This window comes from Ambystoma mexicanum, chromosome 6q (assembly GCF_040938575.1).
Source record: "Ambystoma mexicanum isolate Mex_15411 chromosome 6q, UKY_AmexF1_1, whole genome shotgun sequence".
Lineage (NCBI taxonomy): Eukaryota > Metazoa > Chordata > Amphibia > Caudata > Ambystomatidae > Ambystoma > Ambystoma mexicanum.
Window position 1 is genome coordinate 423,723,388 of NC_090937.1, and position 21,460 is coordinate 423,744,847.

The window sequence follows — 21,460 nt, forward strand, 5'->3', positions numbered from 1 at the left end:
GCATTGATATAAATAGCATTCTATTATGAAGTTCTTTCTAGTATACTGAAGTCATCTTTGATGGCCTTGGTTGTTAATCTTAGCAGTGCACAGTGGTGGCGCGAGTTATGGTTGCTTAGCTTACCATAACTTGCGAATTTCAGGGGGTTTTCGGTTTTACTTCGAACTATAACGTCCTTTTAACAAAGTTTTTTTTTACTGATTTTCATAGGTTTTTAGTAGTGCAACTTAACCATAACATCCCTTTAACAAAGATTTTTGCACTGAATATATATATATATATATATATACCACTAACAAAAAACGTTGTTAATGGGACATTATGGTTAAGTTGCACTAGCAAAAACCTCTAAAATCCGATGGAAAAACTTTGTTACAGGGATGTTATGGTTACAGGCAAAACCAAAATAAACCTGAAATTTGACATTTATGGTAAGCTAAGCAACAATAACTCGTGCCACCAGTGTGCACTGCAAGGACTAACACCCATGACATCAAAGTTGCCATCACAAATTTCATTCATGACATCACTGATGACATCACATGTGTGGCTCCCTCTGTTTCCTTCACAACCATAAGTAGGGCAGGTGCTTTTCTTCACTAACAGTCAGGAACAAACGATTCAAAAGGTTCTACATTTCTGTACGGCACACTTCTCATATGTTCTTACACTACTTTCCTTACGGTTCACTCACATCATATGATACATATACTTGTAGGGGAAGAGGAAAGCATAAAACACAGCACTGGTTTCTGTGAATGAAGATAATCAGTTATGTTATGAACAGTTTCTGGTAATGCTCCTTTTTAGCTTACTTTAATTTCCTTGTATATGGTCATGTTTGTATGCCTTGTGGTTTCTTTATGGTTTCTGTGCAGTAGTGCAATTATGTAGTTATAAAGGCAATGGTAGCTATTTTTTACATGTTTCACAGTACCAGGCACTCTAAAACTAATGCATTCATGATTTCACTGTGTAACATGGAAATATTTTGAAGGTTACACTTCCATGAGGCATGGTGCAGACAATAGCTACGTTTGCACATGAGTTCCTTCATGTACAGTGAAAAAGTGTGTAATACAATGGTGTGTATAGCAATGCATTCCTCCATGACCTACTTCTCTCATGATAGTTCTTCCAATATTCTTTGATAGTTTTCTCCCACCATTATAATAACAAACCCTTGTGGAGGCATCCTATTAAAACTAAATGCACATGTGATGTCAACAGTGATGTCATGCATGAGATTTGTGATGGCATCTTTATGTCATGGGTATTAGTCCTTGCAGTGGCGTAGCATAAAGTGTTTGTACTGCATGTGACGACAACTCAAATTAAAGAACAAAGGAGCAGTGGGCTGGCTACCGCCTTTCGAAGAATGACGAGGGGTACTTTCATGTACAGAATTTGCCACATCTGCTGTGGGCAACAAGAGGGGCACTCCTGTAGGGCAGCGGAGCTGTAAAACAACATTTGCAAAGCATATGCTGCTCTACAAACCCTTACCCGGCAAAGGGCATTGTATTGCACATGTAGTGCAATGCGCTACTGTGCACAGGGAAGGTACTTGGAAGTGCATTGCAACGGTCGTTACAGGAACATTACAATGAGTACCGCCTATATAGGTGAGAGCCACCCAATAATTCTGTCTCCCGGCACGTCCCCTATAGTATCTAGGCAGGTGGGACGTGTGGCATTGTGAAGAACACTGTAGTTCAGTCGATTAGAAAGAAGTGCGCTGTACAAAGAGATTTCTTTACGTGTTGCTGAGCATTTTCAACAGAGTCACAGCGCAACTCTTACTACAAGAAAATAGCACTACTTGCAAGAAAGGCACCAAGGCAATTTAGATGGGGTGTGCAGAAATCGAGATAGCTTGCACAGTAAGATGAACGTTGTAGCTAGGGAAAAGTATTTGTGCTGTGAAACGTCATAATGCCATGGGCAAAGCATGCCATTGGCACATGACAACGAATTGCTCAAATACACTTCTTTGCAAGGTACCGCGCTGTCTCCATTGACTGAGCAAATAAACAATGATGCTGCCACATCGGTAGCTGCATATTGCGATAGAAAGTTATGCAAGAGATTGGATAGAAAGGCATGAACTGGGCAAGTGCCTCCTTCATCGAAAATGGCACTGAAACTTGTGTCAAATGCTGTGCAATGTTCCCTGAACAATGAACAACAATAATATTGTCATGATTGCGTATCACACACACAAACCAAAATCAGGCACTCCATTGTACCTAGTCCATAGCACTACACATGCACCCACAAACTTTATTGCCCAATCCCGTAACATCTGCAGACCCATTTCTATAGGCATCATCTGCAAAAAGGGCATATGTACCATGTGCCGCCCTGCAACTATTGCGATATTCGCAGACTTTTTGTGCTGCACGCGCGTGGCAGTGGGGGAATAACTTTCTACCAGGGGAGCACACGCCATTGGTTGTGGTGGCTCTTAAAAGAACCTTTGTTTTTTTTTAGTTTTTTTTTAAAAGTGCTTCCCTAGAACCACTTTTTTGGGGGTTTTCATACGTGAATGTGTGTTTTTAACTTCAGCTCACATTCTTACATTAGGGTCTTCAGTGCAGTCTGTAGATTGTGAACAAACATTTCATTGGCACTGGCCGATAAAGATATGCCATTTGCCTTGAAAAGCTGTATGTATCGGGAACCAATGTTCTCATTCTCACAGGAGAACCTCCCAGCAGCACTCAAGAAGTCACACATGCTTCTGTTGATAAGACCCTTTCCGACCTCTGGCTGATGACAGGAAGCATTGGAATAATGCCACATGATTCTCTGCAGTATACATGAGAAAAGCACCTTGGCAGTAGAAAAGATGCACTGCACTGCTTTCATATAAGTCTTCAGTTGACTGAACACACAGAACAATGCATGTAACCCAAAAAGAAGCCTCCAAAGTGCACGATCACAAAAAATACAGTTGCCGAAGAGTGGACATTCTAGCAGCAGTCCACCGAAACAGCACGATTCCATATCACCCACAAAACGTCCACTCCCTCCAAACCTAAATTGCTAGACAAGTCTTCTTGGAGGGCATACACGCACAGAAGTAATCACCCATGACGAAAACTGTGCATCTTGCCATGTTTGCCAGCCACAGTACACAAAGTTATGGAAAAGTGAATGCCTCCCTTTCCTATGATGCACACCCAGAATACCTGATTGGCCAAAGGCCATAGTCCCATTTCCATTGGCCAACATGATGAGAAGGGTAAAATATAGCACATGCCTTTCCCCAATCACCGCGAGGGAGGTGCCCCGGTGAAGCAGGAGGACCTCTTATCCCTATTGGTGCTCTTTTCTGTAACATAAACCCTGACTACCTGACTGGCCAAAGGGCATAGTCCCATGTCTATCGGCCAGCATGCTCACAAACGCAGAATGTGGCACATGCCTTTCTGCAAATACTGCCAGGGCCACGCCCCAGTAAAGCCGGAGGAGTCCTTCTTCCTATTGGCATGCTTTCCTCTGACGCACACCCTGAGCAGCACATGATAGGACAATTGCTACAGTCCCATTTCCATAGGCCAGCATGGTGAGGAACGTCGAATGTGGCATGTGCAGGTCCCCAAGTACATCGATAGCCGGTCCCCAGTGCATCAGGAGTCCCTCTTCCTATTGCCACACATTCTAAGCAACTCATTGGACAATCCCCATACTTCCATTTTCATGGCCGCCATCTGCAAAATCCCTGCATGTGACTTTCATGCTGCGTGCCATCGTGGGGGAATAACTTGCAACCAGGGCAGGGGGAGTTCATAGTAAGGGGTGACTCTTAAAAGAGTCTGTTTTCATTTTGTGTAGATCCTTTGACAAAAACACCTTTTTTGTCTGTTTTTAGTAGCATTTGTGTTTGCTTCTACGCACATTAGTTCAGTAAATTGTTCACTGCATCCTGTAGACGAGCAAACAAAACTGCATTGCCAATGGATGACAACAAAATGCCATTTTCTTGGAAAAACTCAGCATTTCCACAATTAATAAGGTCATTGTTACAGAAGAACATTCCACGAGTGGAAAAAAAAGTGTACAAGCTTCTGTTGATGAGACACCTTCCTTCGTCTGGCTCGGAACAACATCCATGAGCAGTAGGCCATACTCTTTGCGGTATTATAGATGAGAAAAGCACCTTGGCGTTGGGAAAAAGCATCCTCACGACATCCAGCAACCACTTACTGAACAAATGTAAGCAAGGAAGGTAACCATATGCATGCTGCCGTAATGAATTACGATAACATCTACTACTGGAAACGTGGTGAGGTCTTTGCAAAGTGCATGCATATCAACGAAATGGCACTCATAAACAAAGGGATCACCTACAGTCAACACAATATATTACACCATGTCAGCCACCGTCAGTATGCAGAGTATAATGTGCAACCGTTTCAACTCCCTCTTCCTGTTAACCACACCCACACTACCTGATTGGCTAATCCCCAAACTGCCATGACAATTGAGCAAGGTGGTGTAAAGGGCACATTTTGGCATGTGTGCCTCCAAAGTAGCGTGTGGGCCGCACCCCTGTAAAACTGGAACAGTCCTTCTTCCCTTTGCGCTATCTTCGCTGCAGCTCTACTTCATTAGGTTACTGGTAAAGAGGCACACACGCATCCACCAATCCCATTAAAGCCGCCATCATCCAACTCTGTCACTGCTGTACAACACTTGAAATGTACCGTTACACATTTACAGTACAAATGTGGTGCCATTCCAAAGAACGTCCACTGCAAAGTTCAATGAAAGTATGCACGATTTCTCCATCCGCATACATCCACATAGCCACCCAGGATGTGGCACATGCCATCCTGAAAGTACAGCGTAATCCACTACCTTTTCGTGATAGTGAAGGTGAGGGGGTTATGGGGTGGATGGGAAACAATATGAAACTGGGCAGGGGATTCAGTCTTCCAGCGTATATGTATAAAGTGTTTTTTTCTTATTTTTTACATGCGTGCAAGCATATTTTTTTGTATTTTCTCTTTATATGTGTTTCTGTTTGCCTGTCCTCATATTTTTACAACATTCTGGTCAATGCTTCTTGCACAGTGTGAAAGAAAACGGCATTGCCAATGGCGCTCAAATAAATACCATTTTTACACAACCACTGCATAGTTTGCGACCTCATGATCTTATAATGGGTGGAGAACATCCCAGCAGTCTGTATAAAGTGACGCATAAGTCTTTATAACACACCTTCTGACTGCTGGCTGGGGACAAATTACACTGTCATGTACCCACACTGCTCTTGGTGTTATGCACGAGAAAACCACCTTGGCAGTAGGAAAAATACACATCACTGCGGTCAGAAACCTCATCAGTAGACGGATTAATTGGCAATTCCCAAATGTGCACTTCCATAGTGCACCACGACACAGTCCACGTTTGTGACGGACGACACATATCTGCAAAGGCGAACCATACCGCTGAAACTGCAGTCACCCTGACAGGCCCAGAAAGTGTCCACTCCTTCCAACCCTAAATTACCAGCAGCGCCTCTTTGCACGCAACACCTGTGCAGATGGCGCACAAAGGTATCACCGACGATAAGCACTGTGCATCTCTCCATGTCGACCACCCTCACGACACAGAATTGTGATGAAATGGTATTGCTCCTTCCTATGAAACACGCCCTAAACTCCCAATGGCCTATTTCCCACAATTCCATTTCCATTTCCGCACTGCTCATAATGGGAGGATGTGCACGTGCACTTTCCTATCTACAGTGAGGGCCACGGGCCAGCAAAGCTCTGACAATAATTCTTCCTTTTGCACGGTCACTTTTTGAGGCACTCCCCAAATTGGTTGCTGTCACATTTGAATACATGCATTCACCAATCACATAAAAACTTCTCTGTTGAACACTGTCATTTCTATACACCACTCCTTATTTACAGTTAAACACTCTCAGTACACATTCTGTTTGATTGCAAAGCCCCTCCAGCAGAAATGTCTCCTAAAGAAGGCACTATTGCAGCATCCACAAACATCCTAACATGCCCCCAGCACATCTTTAGCTATGCACACAACATTGCAAACCTTTCCACACCCACCACAACACTACACATCCAAGCAAGCAACCATGTGGACACCTAACATTATTCACAAACGTTACATATGTAGCTGCAGTTCTACCCATCTTCCCCAAACCATAAAACACCCATTCACAAAAACGTGTCACACTTATCAGAAGCCACAAACATAGTGCAGCCTGCACCACCCCTACACACTCACACGCTATTGTGTCACTGCCAAACTATGCACACCACCTTCACAACAGTGGGCCTACTTCAATACATCTGCACACAGAAGAGTAACCAACCACATATAAACTGCCCTTCAACCATACCCACTTCCATACTTACATTATGTACGCACTGCACCCTGTGGCCACACTCCCCAACTTCTCACTGCACCATCTTCTGCCGCACACCAAATACTGTAGCATGTTCCAACTATCACCACAACCATAGAATGCACAATACACAATTTGCAACTCATTTATGCTGCTGTAGCACATTGACGATGTGCTCCACATGCATTCTCCAAAGATCACCACCCTGTGCCTCATACACTGCCAAACCTGCATTGCTCCAGTGGGTCTGCTCCTTGCACACATTCCCTCCACAGTAATTCAACAATACATGTTAGCATATCACCAACTACCACTATGCACATATGCACCACTGGCACCAGCACGCCTAACCAACCTCAACAACGCAATGGACATGCTCATCATTACATACAACTGTTTCCATGATGTCTAAACATTACACTGTCTCTGGCACCCCTACGCCCTTTCATTCACATAATATTGTCTTACCCACTTCCACTCAGAAAGGATTGTTTCACTGGCAATGTAAACACAACATGTTTGCAACATTGTCCATACTGCAAGCATTGTGCTCACAGCACACTATCCAAACACACATAAGCTGCCCTTCAACCATACCCTGTAACATACTGACAGTATACAAGCATTGCACCCAGTGCCCACACATTGTGACTTTTCACTGCAACATCTCCAACCACAGGGCAATGCCATGGAGCTAGGTAATAACAAATTGCAATAGTTACCATAATTTACAAACAAGACACTCTCTCCTGCATCCCTGTGCACATACTATCGGCATACTCGATACCATTCACAAAGTATTGTGCCAGTGCTAACCTACCCACAATCTGTTTGCAATTGTGGTTTCAACGGCTTAAATGTTATCCACACCCATTCCTTACATGTCACCACCCTCTAACTCATGCACATTGAAAAATGCATTACTGCCGTGAGTGTGTTCAATGCATTCCCTTTGGCCATGCATCCAATAGTCTATGGCTTGAACACAGTCACGGCAGCATAATACCACCATGCATGTCTCCATATCAGCAACATTCAGCCTACTTCAACAATTCTGCACACAGCATAGGCCTGGAACACACATACAGCAACGTAATGCCACCATGCATTTCACCATTTCACCAACCACTACCATTGACATACACACCACTGCCACCAGCAGTCCTAATCAACCTGCACACCACCATGTAGCTATGCAGCAACAAATTGCTACAGTTAACACAATGTGGAAAGAAAACACTCTCTCCTGCACCCCTATACACTTCATTCACATACTATATGCGTACCCACTGGCATTCACAAAGTACTGTGTCACTGCCAACCTACCCACATTCAATTTGAAGCACTAACGCTACTGCAACCAATCTGCACACACTGCACTATGCAAGCACCACCCTGTTCCGGATGCAGACTCAAACATGCCTTCCTGCAGTGTGTGTGTTGCAGCCCTACTCTCCTCACTGCATGCCCAACAGCCTACGGGCTACAGGCTTTGGCCATGCACCCAATAGTGTAATCCTTCAACAGATCCACTGCACCTTCATTCACCCATGCATGCCTCCATGTGCCCAACTACCGCATTCCATCCACAGCGCACCGCCATCCACGCTCCCACCCAACCTACGTCATGTGCAATTCACTCCCCATCGGCAAATGACATGCCACCACTCACCACGAAAAGAGTTTGCCACAAACATGTTGTAGCAGAAGCTAAGGGACCGTTACGACAGCTGCCTCCAATCACCACAGAAAATACTAGACTATATATGTCACATATAAACCACCTCTCATTCCCCAGCCATTTCCTCCCTTTTGCCGCCAACACAATGCGTACTGTACATTTCCCAGACCCTGGAAAAGAGGGAATGAGTCAGAGCTACCTCTCCTTTCAAGCGCTAAGCGGAGGTTAACATCTATCTAGAGTCTAGTGGGAGAACATTAGATCACACTAGTGGACACATAACAAAACAATTTTATTCTGATTAAGAAACGCTTCGTTTTCACGAGCATTTTTTCTCTCTCTGTATTCTTTACCGTGCTACGTCATCCTCAGTAATTTACTCGAGACGTGCTCAGATTGGTCATTGCGACCGACGGCCACTCGTCAAGGCGCTCATCTCCCCTGGCAACACGTCATATAGCCACACAACCCAGGCTTCACATCGCGCATGCGCCGTCACGAGACACTGATCCAGGCCTCTGCAGCCCATATCAGGTAAACAGACCGCTCCGATTTTCTCGCTGGCCCCTCCAGCTCACCTCTACTATTTATTTAGTCACACTGCTTAGAATAAGTAATTAGAGGCACTTTTTCATTGTAAATTTGCCCTATTTTTCTATTTTCACTCACATAATTGACCTTGTTTCCGCCAATATGTAAATACCTCCCTGCACTGTTCTAATACCATGTCATGACCTTGCAGGTTTGCAGAGCTTTTCTCCACTTTGGTTGTTTCCTGAACCCGCCGCCAACTACTGTCCCCTCCAACAGGCTGGACACTATACCGCTGCCATATTGTCCTGCAGATAACCCTGAATTTTTCCATTCTCTGCCGAAAACCAGGTACTTTGTTCATTCATTTATTTATTTAGATGAGGTGCCTTACAGTGACATTCGTGATTTAATTAATACGCTTACCCTTGAACAACTGTCTTAGAGAACCATAACCGTCCCGAACTTGAAACACCTAATACAGTGTCGACAACTCTTGCTACGAGCCATGCACTTAGTCCTGACCCATGTTATATCCTAAGAACGCATTCTGCACTGTGAAATGTCCTGAATTGGTCTTCATATTCACATAAACATGTCATTTATTGTTTTCATGTCATGCCTCCATGTACAACTCCCTGTACAACAGACTGTGTCATTTTTAATGTGTCTGTTCTGTTTTTAAGTCTGTGTTTCTTAATCAGAATAAAATTGTTTTGTTATGTGTTCCACTAGTGTGAACTAATATTCTCCCACTAGACTCTAGATAGATGTTAACCTCTGTTTAGCGCTTCAGAGGTAGCTCTGCTCATTTCCTCTTTTCCATTTTTACACCCTCAAGTCAGGCCCCCCGTTACCAAAAAAGAGGGTACCATAGCCTTGTTCTTTTTGAAAATGTTCCAGACCCTTCCGCCGCCGCACTGTCCTCCGATACACCATGACGGGTTTCCCCAAAAATGTTGATGCACAGCACGCTTCCCTCCAGCCCACCACTGGCCGCGTCCTAACTTCTCTGACACCACGCCATACCGCAATCCAATGACACTTCTGTCCGCAGAGTGAACAGGGAAATGGGTCCGCAGAGCGGACACAGATATCCCTAATTTTTTGGGACGTACATTTCCGTGTTTTGCAAATATTTTACCGGACCGATTTCCACCGAACACACAAAAGCATGCTTTCTGGCCCAAGCCCCCACTCCTGGCGCAAATTTGGTGAATTGCGTCCAGCCATTCGACCTTCAGTCTATGGGGGAAAAAAATGTGGGACTCCCCTATGCCTCCCCCCCACCTCCACACGAAACCTCGCCCAACTTGGCGAAAAAATTCAGAGCCGCCCATATACTTTTGTTTGCTAAATTTGGTGAGTTTAGCAACTTAACCAAAACTACACGGCCCGTGTTAGGAACTGTTGGGTCATACATGTTCAAAATGGGTACCATTTGCTTATCAATTTATAATTTAACAAAAGCCCATCTACCCTTGTCAGCTGCATCTTTATGTAAAGTTGTATAACATAGCCCCTTGTTAATACGGATTGCAACACCATTACACTTAACTTCGGCCTGACTTGGAATAAACTCATCCATGCACAATTTTCATTTAATTTAATTGATTCTTGTACCAAAAGATTTTTTTTTTTATTTTAATACAGACTACTACTGATGGATTGATGTTCTTAAAATAAATTAGAACCTTTTGCCTTTTAATTGGATTTTTAATTCCCTTTACATTCCATGAAATGCATTTACAAGCCATTAAAGGCATGGTCTAGTAAACATTTTTATTGTCCCTACGGGTCGGCCATGTTTTTTTAAGCCTAAGTGACTCGATTTTAGAAAACTTTCCTATGGACCTTACCCGAGTTTTCGTCCATTAAACGCACGTGAAAACAAGCACCAGGGAGCCGCCATTTTCTGATAATCCTATCTTTTCCCCGATCGCCCTGGCTGACCTGCTTTTGTGGCACTAAATCAATTCCCCCGCCCCTGAGCCTGTCATCAGCAGACTCGTACCGCCCATTTCCCAACGCCAAAGCACGTCTCGTGTCAACATTTGCTGCGCTTCAGCTAATGACGTGTCGCCATGGAAATGGCAGGACGCCTCTCTCCTCAATAAGTATAAACAGACCATTTCACAACACACAGCAGCCGATTTTCGATTCCATTCCTCTCTCTGTGCTACTTTGAGTATTCTGTGACTCGTTTCAGTGCTCCGGTCAGCTACCTTCGCCGCTTGTAGCCCGTGTGAACAGATACCAGTACCACCACTATAAATTATTTTAGTTTGTTTAACACACAATGGCTACAATAATGGCCTACATGTACGAGCCCAAGTATACCGAGGAGGAACTACTGGAAAGGGAAGCACGCGAAAACGATGGGGATTCGGACGGCAGTTGGCAGGACGAATCAACAGATGAAGAGCCAGGGCCTAGTTGAATGGACGGCGTCTCCACCTGGTGCACATGCAATCGATGCGAGCTATTACCAACTGAGGACGAGAACTGCTGCTGCCGAGAAAACTCAGGATGCCTGGCCTACATTTCGGAAGGCGAGCCACGACCGCAATGCATCACCGAGCTGCCAGACTTCAGGGCAGCCTGCCTCACACGGGCCGTGTTGAGAACAATGATGGTGCTTATGCACGAACTTCGAGCAACTGTTCGTCCTCGTAATCCGAGTAACGAGTAAGTATACTCTACTTGTCATGCCACTCCTATTTCATGGTCTTCTACTATATCCAAAATTACATCTACATATCATTGTAACGCAATGTAAGTCGTTGAATAGTGTGCATTGTCTAGATAGCATTTGTCCGTGTAAAATGCCATTAGTTACTAGAATTGTCATTGACAACAAACGTTTATTAAACTTATCTTGGTCATTTAAAAACAGTTTGTTTCATTCCTTTTCACAGGTGGTACAGGCTGGTGGCCTATCATTCCTTTACATGGTGGCTTCACGGGAGGCTTGGACACCGCATTCGAAGAGTGATACCCGCCTGTGCCGTTCGTGCCATTAGAGAAACGTTCCCGAGTGACAGCGGTCAGTACAGGGGATTTTCTCTCGCTGTGCTGCAACCTGACCTGTATAATCTTTAAAGTCTTGTATTTTTGTGTCATGAAAATAAGATACAAAATAAAACACCACATATATTTTAACAACGTTTGTCTCGATTTTTTAAATGAATCAAGTGTGTCTCCATTCAAGGATGGACGTCAGACATCTGTGCTCCAAATGGGTTAAGGTCTGGTTGCTGTGAAGCAGGGTGGTCACTATCCATCTAAGCTAACATATTATCGATAATGCATGCACTAAAACACACTTGTTCAAAGTCTTTCAGTAGGCTATGTCTCTATAAAAGTCACACATATATCTATACAAACATTTACCATTCGATTATACAGTCTTGACCACTATAATACACCGGTTGAAGTGTGGGTCTGTGCTCACAAGATTCTCCGGTATGTGGCATTTGTTATTTATAAGCAACGATATACTATCATTGATATAAAGGCGATATACTGTATATTGATATAAAGGCGGTTCGCGCCGGTGGATGCGCGCTGGCATGGGGGGCTGTGACGGGCGCAAACGGCCAAGATGCCAAACTACATGTACACTTCAAAAGGTGTCCCACGCCAAGGGGCCATTGTTCACATGGCCTCCTCAGACCTCGTGTCTCCAGGCAGGCCTCCCCTGAGGCAGGCCACCCCCCTGCAATCCACATAAGTGTGTCTCCATTCAGCAGTCTTCCTGTGCCTTATCTGCACGCCCCAGGGCCATCCATCCCACCCCCCTGTATCAAAGGCAGTTCGCGCCGGTGGATGCGCGCTGGCATGGGGGGCTGTGACGGGCGCAAACGGCCAAGGTGCCAAACTACATGTACACTTCAAAAGGTGTCCCACGCCAAGGGGCCATTGTTCACATGGCCTCCTCAGACCCCGTGTCTCCAGGCAGGCCTCCCCTAAGGCAGGCCGCCCCCCTGCAATCCACATAAGTGTGTCTCCATTCAGCAGTCTTCCTGTGCCTTATCTGCACGCCCCAGGGCCATCCATCCCACCCCCCTGTATCAAAGGCGGTTTGCGCCGGTGGATGCGCGCTGGCATGGGGGGCTGTGACAGGCGCAAACGGCCAAGGTGCCAAACTACATGTACACTTCAAAAGGTGTCCCACGCCAAGGGGCCATTGTTCACATGGCCTCCTCAGACCCCGTGTCTCCAGGCAGGCCTCCCCTGAGGCAGGCCGCCCCCCTGCAATCCACAAAAGTGTGTCTCCATTCAGCAGTCTTCCTGTGCCTTATCTGCACGCCCCAGGGCCATCCATCCCACCCCCCTGTATCAAAGGCGGTTCACGCCGGTGGATGCGCGCTGGCATGGGGGGCTGTGACGGGCGCAAACGGCCAAGGTGCCAAACTACATGTACACTTCAAAAGGTGTCCCATGCCAAGGGGCCATCGGTCACATGGCCTCCTCAGACCCGTGTCTCCAGGCAGTCCTCCCCTTCAAGCAGGCCGCCCCCTAATACCACGACATACATACGTCATTCATTCACAAACACACCCCAGTTTCTAATACTTTAAAAACCACTCGATATGTCTCATGAGAACATCTTTGTGCTTTGCAAGTCAACTCCTGAACGTGCTACCTGGGAACCACTGAGATCTATGCTAATCTGCTTGTCGTCGTGCTATCCGTGAACTTCTGTGACCGCTTCGAGCATACCCATCAGTGCGCTACCTGTGGCCATCCACCTATTCTCCCGCAACATACTGCTCTGCTTGCTGAATCCAACTGTTTGTTGGTCAAGTTAAGGCCATGTATCCTGGTCATATTTCGCAGATTTTTAAATTTCTATCTATTTTCGAGTAGAGTACACAATAGTGCTATGTTCATTGGTCTCATTGGTACTGACTTGAGTTTCCATTGCTATGCTATCAATAGATCTATTTATTTTCATCTGTGTCTATTGTCATTGAATTGAATCCTTCGGGGGTCCAGTCTATAATGTAAGCATGTTTCCTTCTCGTGCAAGACAGAACATCCAAGGGACGAGTAACATGTTCAGATTTCCGTCACATCAATTATACATTTCTGCAACTTATGCAAATACTAAGCAGCACATAACTGGTACAGTTCCTTTCGACCAAAACAAACCTTGCATTGATCATTGTATGATTCATTTACTTTTGTATCAAATCTTTATTCTTGAAGATTGTATAATAATGTCGATATTTACTTTTCAGATTTATCAACAATGCCTGCCTGTTCGATTAGCGGTTGCTCTTCGAAGACCCATGCGAAATCTGAAGGAACTACAATGCATGTATTCCCGAAAACTGTTGATCGAATAAGAGAATGGGTCAGACATTGCGGATATCCACTGGATGAGCTGGAAAGTAGAGTCCAACAAGTCTTAGAGGACAAGAGGGGTGATCGATACCGCATCTGCAGCCGGCTCTTTTCCTTTGACATGTACACAACTTCTTGGGTAACAAAGAAGAATAAACGGCGAACGACACGGAAATTGCGTGAAAACGCTATTCCCACTCTATTCATCCACATTCCGCCACCAGTGAGTCAAGTGTCTGGATTTAGCTTTCGGCCTTGCGGTAGTGTGTAGCCGAATGGATTAATTGATATTGTAGGCGTTCTATCCCTTGTAATAATTTCGATATTGATATGAGTGTATAGTTTTTTGAATAATGACATTTCTCAATATATTCTTTTTCGATTTCATAACCCACAAACGCAATGTATATATATATGGGAACAGGGAACTGTGCTGTATTGAGCATTTTTCAAGTATTCTGTCGGCTTACATGGCTATTTTTAATATTGGCATTTCATTATCAATCATTAATTGACCTTTACAACTTCTTGACTATCCCTTGAATCTGAAGCAAGAACATTCTACATCCTTGACGTGGTCGCAGTTATCAACCACTTCTAGCGCGTATCAGGTAATATTACTAGGCTAATCCGCTACATACTTGTTTTATGTATGTCAAGTAATAGTTTTATTCTATCGTGTAATTATTTTACCGAATGTTTGGTTACTGCTTTCCAATTGATATACACCTTAGTTATCTTCCACTGGTGTTTGTTTTCAGCTATAATTAGTGTTATCCATACTAATGCAAGTACTGTCTTTCAGGGAGATGCTGAAGCGTCCGCCACATCTACAACATTTCTAGATGTTTTTCAACATCAGGAGGTATGGATACTGACAGCTCCATCGAGCATCATCATCAGAGATGGAATTCTTGTTGTTTGATTGTTCTATACAATGTTTCATTCGTGGTTAGCCGTTGATATGTACCTGTGCTGTCGACCCCAGGTGTGTGTTATGTTTTCACAATTGTAAACCTCACTAATGCAAGTACTATGTTTCAGGCAGTTGATGGAGCGTCAACCCCTGCACTTGATGCAGAGCCTGACATTCAAGTATACGAATCGGCGCAACAGCTTTCGGAAGTGCGCACTACATTTGCAACATCCATAGATATTCTTCAGCAGCACGAGGTATGGATAATGACAGCTCCATGATGCGTGATCATATAACGTGATCCCATTTGCTATACTTTCTTCCCTATTAACGCAAGTACTGTGTTTCAGGGAGACGACGGAGCTTCCACCACAATCACAACATCTCATTTAGATGATGCAGATGTAAAGGAATCGTTGAAATAAGTCGATGAAATGTGATCATATTTGGATTTTCCTTGATTCTTTTGGACAATGCATCTTTCGCGGTTATCTCTTTATATGTACCTGTGCCTTCGACCCCAAGTGTGTGTTATGTTTCCAATATTGAAAACCATACTTATCCAAGTACTGTGTTTCAGGGAGACGACGGAGCTTCCACCACAATCACAACATCTCATTTAGCTGATGCAGATGTAAAGGAATCGTTGAAATAAGTCGATGAAATGTGATCATATTTGGATGTTCCTTGATTCTTTTGGACAATGCATCATTTGCGGTTATCTCTTTATATGTACCTGTGCCATCGACCCCAAGTGTGTGTTGTGTTTCCAATATTGAAAAGCATACTAATGCAAGTACTGTGTTCCAGGGAGATGCGGATGCCTCCTCTCCAATACAACCATTCATGGCAGTCCATGCAGAGTCAGAGGTATGGATACTGACAGTTCCATCGAAATAGATCATCACTGGTTGAATACTTGTCGTTTGATTGTTGCACACAATGTTTAAATCGTATTTGGCTATTGAGATGTACCTGTGTGTTCGTCCTCACGTGTGTTTTATGCTAACAATGTTTTGATACATAGTAATGAAAGTACTATGTTTCAGGGAGATGATGGAGCCTCATTCCGTGCTGTCTATGCGGATACAGAAAATATAGTCGTTGCAGCGCAAGAGGAAGGGAGGACATGCAGAAAGGAATCGGAGCTACAGCGTGCAGATGTTCAAGGTCGAGTCAAAAAAGTTGCAAAGAAAAAAAACAAAAAAAGGTTAGTTACAAACAGTTCATAACTTTAAAAAAATGTTTGTGCTGGGGACTATTTTATGTTTTTTTTCCAGTCAATTCTACTACACTCAATCTTGTGTTTAAACTGAACATCCCTTTTCCAATCTCTCTTCCAGTTACCCGTGGGTGTCAGAACTATACACACACAGACAGTGAAGCGAATGAGAGATGTGGCTTGCCAGACCGTGTACACTATGGAGGAACTATTAATTGAGGTGAGGCGTGTTCAGGCTCGAGATGCTCATGTCCAATGGCCAGAACATTAATTAATTGTGTTTGGAGACTACAGCAAAGTTGCATTGGACCATAGCTACAGTGCGACCGCACCACCACAAGAAGATGTTATTGAATGTATTGAAGATAGCTCTGAAGTAGTTGCAGATCAATTTACACAATCTACACCCGCCAAAAATTTGCCACCAAAAAACCTGTCGACATTGTTGTGTTCTCCCATCAATGTTGAAGTAATAGATGTTGAAATGACAGTGAATGAACCAGCCGCAGCATCCATAGACGCATCAGAACTAGATATCAGCGATATTACTTTCCAATGTGTTGAAATCTCCACAACGTCAAAGGCCGAAACAACGTTGACGCAGGATGACAGTCTAATGAAAGAGAGCAAATACATTGTATTCGACAGTTGTTTGATGGAAATTATAAGTTTGCTGAAATGTGTGCATTCCATTAGAGGGAAAGTATGTGGGAAGCCATTGATTAATGTGACTCGTCAAATAAAAGGCAGTAACGTCAAAATAAATGCCGCCTGTAGATTAAATCATAGGTTCTCATGGTCTGCACAACCAATGCTGGGGAAACTGCCAGCAGGCAATCTACTGTGTGCAGCTGCATCACTTTTTAGTGGCTCCAGTTTTAGAAAGTTAGAGGCTTTCTTTCAGTTTGTGGGAATCCATTTCATTTCTAAAGCGCTGTACTACACATACCAACGTGATTATCTGTTTCCGGCCATTAGTAATGCTTGGAAAATTGAACAATTGTCTCTAGCAAGTACATTCGAAGGCAAACGATTCAGGCTAGCTGGCGATGGACAGAGCGACAGCCCTGGATTTTCTGCCAAGTACTGCACCTACCACTTTCAGGACATGGATAGTAAGAAAATTGTGAGTTCGGTGGTCGTGCAGGTAACACAATGTTCATCCTCAGTGGCCATGGAGAAACTAGGTTTTATAAAATCAGTGGAATATCTACAATCGAGGGGAATGCACATCGACCTCATAGCCACGGATAGACACGTTTCAATTGCCAAGACAATGAGAGAGCAGTTCCCACATATTAAACATCAATTTGACATATGGCATCTTGCTAAATCAATCAATAAGAAAATCTCGGCTGCAGGGGAAAAAAAAGGTTTTGAAAGTATTTTGCAGTGGTCACATTCTATCACCAACCATCTTTGGTGGAGCTCAAAAACTTGTGAGGGGTCAGTGGAAATACTACTTGAAAAATGGCGGTCACTGATGCACCACTGTACCAACGTTCACCGCTGGACAGCAAATGAACATTTCCACCAATGTGAACATGGCCCTTTGTCCCCAGAGGAGGCACGGAAGAAGAAGTGGTTGATTCCATCTTCACCGACACACAAAGCCATTGAGAAAATTGTTTTCGACAAAACTCTATCAAGAGATTTGAGAGGACTGACAGAATTCTGTCACACAGGAGATTTGGAGGTGTTCCACAATATGTGCCTAAAGTACAGGCCAAAGCGCTTGCATTTTAGCTTTCGGGGCATGAAACATCGCACTCTACGAGCGGTCTTGGCCCATAACAGCAATGTCAGGCGTGAACAATCTAGGACTAGGGGTAAAGTAAGGATGCCTCGCTACACTAAGGTGTTTTCAAAACGAAGTAAGCAATGGGTGATCAAACCAGTCTATGATGAAATGCAGTTCGACTTTGTGAAAGGCCTTATTGTTGCTGTGTTAGAGAAGCACAGATATGGAATTTTGGACGTTTCTGTGCAGAGCAGTGATCCATTGCCACCAAACTTTGCGACTGTGCCATGCCCACCCGATGCACAGCTGATTGTGAAGTACAAATCCCGGTTTAAATAATTGCAATACGATTGTCTTTTTGTAAATAAATGTTATTGTACAGTGTACCTGTAAACCTAACCCCTACCTTCACCATCATGGGTGGCAAACAAGCTGGGTGTCATCTTTGAATTCTCTCTATTCACCTCACATATGTGTATGTGTATATTTTTCTCATGTCTCATCTCATGTAAATGTAAATGCTGCACACTGTTAACGGAGGGGAGGCTTGCGTATTGCAAATAATAAAACAAACAAACAAACAATAAATCTCACTTTTATCTCAACTCCTGTGGTACTTTATACTTTCCCTGACCTTCCGCCAAAAATTAAATGTCTCAATTTGGGCTGCAAAGCTCGCAGACAACGGGGACAAAATTGGGGCACTTAGAACGCGCCAGCCAAGCGGGCCGTGGCATTTGGGAGAGAAGCCAGTTCGCATTTGCACATTGAGCCGCACTACATAGACGGATTCTAAACTTCAAGTTCTCATAGATGCCTATACTACGTGATGTTGCAAATAAAGAATGCGAAGGACAGTGCCCAGATGAGGCCCACAAGTCGCACTGGAAGTATAAGGGTCTATTGTTTTTTGACCTTGAGACAGGGACCATGCCGAAAGAACTACATTTGAAGGGAGTGCGCAATAACGTAAGAGACGATAAGGCAGAAAATTCAGAAACTAGACCGAGTTTCAGTTTAAGGTCAGTATACGAAAAATCATTGTCAAGAGCACGGTCCGTTTTACAGACTGCATTACGAAGAGACACAATGGAAATTTCAAATATAATGTAAGTAAATCTTTACACGCTTTTATACCGGAATGAAGATTTAATGAATGGATGCATGAATAAATGAATGAATGAAGAGCTAGGAAAAGCAAGTAAAACTGTTCGTAGTGGGCACATGGGCATGCAGGTCCACTGGTCTCACCGATCTCGCTCCTTGGTCCAGCCACTTTTCCCTGCACTACGGGACTGTCTCTGTATCCTTCAGCCCCTTCTCCCGGCATTTACCTTGCACTTGCCACCAGCTGGCCCTATTATTTAATTTGTATTCAACTAACCTTGTACAGCCCATCCCCATGCGCGATCAGAAAGACACCTGGCCTAGTAGGATCATTGTCTGTCTGCCCTTGTTCCCCACCTGCCTCGTCACGCCTAGAAACACTTGAGTATAGGCGCGTTACAAATGCCATATCATATATCATATCATTCCTCACGCATGTAGACTGTCGTTTATCATTGTGTGTTGGCCTCGATTTATCTCGTTACTTTTCGCATTGATTTTAGAGACGAACATACTCCATTGAACTACCCTTGCAAGCAAATAGTTTCTGATCGGCCGTAATAAATAAAATGAGTAATATTAATGAAGTTCGGCTAGCGAGACTAATTATCATTTTTTTTGTTTTCATAACAGGTATTTGATCCCTTACTGCCACTGCCATCTGTTTGAGACACCGGCGGATGGATTCTTCAGCAGACACCTGCAGCTTCATGTCAACAACTGGAGAACGATCACCATACTATGGGACGATCGCCAAGGGCCCACATGCCCTTACGCTGTACTAGTGGCTAGAAGCAACATATCAACCTTTAGGCTGGACTAGTGCCTAGTTGATGGAACAGCCTTGTGGTTCACCGTGCTTCCAAAGTGATTCTTTTTACGAAAATGAAAACCCTGTGTACCATAAAGGAACAGCGCGTGACTCAAGATGAAACGGAACAGTTATTGCGGATACAGATAAAAGAAAATAAATGGCTTCCGGATTTCATATGTCAATTGCTGAATATTCTCTAAACATTTAATGTCAAATAAATGTACTTTACCAAATGTACCGTGTTGCTGTTTCATTTTAAAGTACAGTTTCATATTCCGAATTGTTGCGCGCTGTGTTGTGAGTTGATTTGTGTTGGTTTCCGGGTTCTGTGTGGAGTCGCGCAGAAGACGACTGGGCGCGTTTGCCTACGCAGCACAGTAAAGTCACGGGGAGAGGCGGGGAATATGAATGTTTTGATAATGTCAGGCTCAGGGGCGGGGGAATTGATTTAGTGCCGCAAAAGCAGGTCAGCCAGGGCGATCGGGGAAAAGATAGGATTATCAGAAAATGGCGGCTCCCTGGTGCTTGTTTTCGCGTGTGTTTAATGGATGAAAACTCGGGTAAGGTCCATAGGAAAGTTTTCTAAAATCGAGCCACTTAGGCTTAAAAAAACATGGCCGACCAGTAGGGACAATAAAATTTTTTACTAGACCATGCCTTTAACTGAACTCAGAGACACTTTCATTTACCTTTTTAGATGAGTAACTGATATGCAGACAGTACAGATGAGGAAACATATAGTGATCCGATAACATAGCATACAATTACTTAATACTGTATCAAAGAGAGAACGTATGCTCATATGATTAAACAGACACTGGGAAAACACACACGGAAGGAACATGGACAAACAATACTGCAGAACCTGATAAATACACAAACGATGGACCTAAGCACCCTAATAAAGTAGATGATATAGAGGATCAAAAAGAACAGAGGGAAACTACCCACATGAATCTCATTCTGAAAGGAAGTTGACAAGAATGCATTGAAATTCATATGGTGTTGTGGTGTCTATCAAAACACACCCAAATAGAAATAGACGCCATGCTCACCTGTTCCCATTACTGTATTTATTAGACAACTACCACCAGTACAAGTATGTTAATATGAAGTAATGTGCAGTCATGTAGTCACCATGGACGCAGAGGAATGTTCACGAGAATCAGGAAGCAAAATGTCCATGTCTTCCAGTTTTAATGATCTAAAAGAGGTTTTGAGTTCAACTGGGTCATCAAAGACAGCAGTATTACCTCTTATACTAACCTTTAAGGTACATGGATGGATAAGCTTGTATCTTACACTAAGTTGTGTAGGGTATTTTGTATATATTGGGGGCCTAGCGGTATTTTCTTACCGCCAAAATGAAAATAATTCAGTAATAATCACTCTTTGCATTCAGATTAGATTTGGTATATAGTACTACAGTATACATACATTATTACAGCACACAGATACATTTAGTGGTATACATTATGTTGGTATGCGTTATTGGTGGTATTTCTGGTGAGCATAATTCCTTTGTTTTATATGTGGCCCCAATATCCAGAACCCCTTACTTTTGCTTAGTTTGTTCGTGTGATCACTAGAGAGGCCTCAGGCTTACATTTCAGGAACACCACATTTTCAATTGGAGTGCCACCATGGGCTTTCCTCACTGACTTATCTACGACAGCGAGCTAACATGTGGTATTCATCACCAACTTA